This window comes from Aplysia californica, unplaced genomic scaffold (assembly GCF_000002075.1).
Source record: "Aplysia californica isolate F4 #8 unplaced genomic scaffold, AplCal3.0 scaffold01171, whole genome shotgun sequence".
In the NCBI taxonomy this organism is placed as follows: Eukaryota; Metazoa; Mollusca; class Gastropoda; order Aplysiida; family Aplysiidae; genus Aplysia; species Aplysia californica.
Window position 1 is genome coordinate 169,648 of NW_004798441.1, and position 1,029 is coordinate 170,676.

A 1,029-nucleotide genomic window follows, 5' to 3' on the forward strand; every position below is an offset into this window, starting at 1 on the left:
CAGGCCAGGTCGGGTGTCCGCGGTCAGAGACAGAGGCCCCCTGTGGAGATCTCCAATGACCTTCCCCACTGACCTGCTCCACTGTCCGGCTCCCGTTGACCACAAGCTAATCATCAGGGCTTCTTTGATTTCATCCTTCTTTGGATTATTGTCTCACGTCTCTCTTTTCACCCCATTCTGTCGGTTCCTCTCGGTTTCTGTCTCTGTCTTTCTTTCTCTGTCTCTATCTCTGTCTCTGTCTTTCTTTCTCTGTCTCTGTCTCTGTCTCTGTCTATCGGTCTCTGTCTCTATCTCTGTCTCTGTCTTTCTTTCTCTGTCTCTGTCTCTGTCTCTGTCTGTCGGTCTCTGTCTCTATCTCTGTCTCTGTCTTTCTTTCTCTGTCTCTATCTCTGTCTCCGTCTGCATTCTTTTTTAAATTGCCAGCCATCTCTCTTTCCATTTTATACTCGCTGTTCTTCTCAATTTATACATCTCTGTCTCAGTCTCTGCCTGTCTGTCTCTCTGTTTCTGTCTCTGTCTGCATTCTTCTTTTGGATTGTCTCCCGTCTCTTTTTTCATCCCATTCTGTCTGTTCCTCTCAGTTTCTGTCTGTGGATAGTTGGCTGGTGCTCTGGTGTGGTTTGCTTCTTCTTTCCAATCAAACATCTATCGTCTCAAATTCTGTCTCTATCTCTGTCTGTCTGTCTCCCTATTTCTGTCTTTGTCTGTCTCTCTGTTTCTGTCTGGTGATGGTGTGGTATGCTTCTTCTTTCCTATCAAACATCTATCGTCTTAATCTCCTCTCCTTCTATTTCGTGTTAGTTACTCTCTTGTAACACATAATCTATTCTTCGGCACTTATATGACCTTATTGTGTTGCAAGTACCGTAAAACTCTTTCTAAAACTAAAAAGTTTCGGTCTCTGTGTTTCTGTCTCTGTCTCTGTCTGCATTCTTTTTAAAATTGCCAGCCGGCCATCACTTTTACCATTTATTCTGGCTGTTCTTCTCAAATTCTGCCTCTGTTTCTGTTTCTTTCTGCATTCTTCTT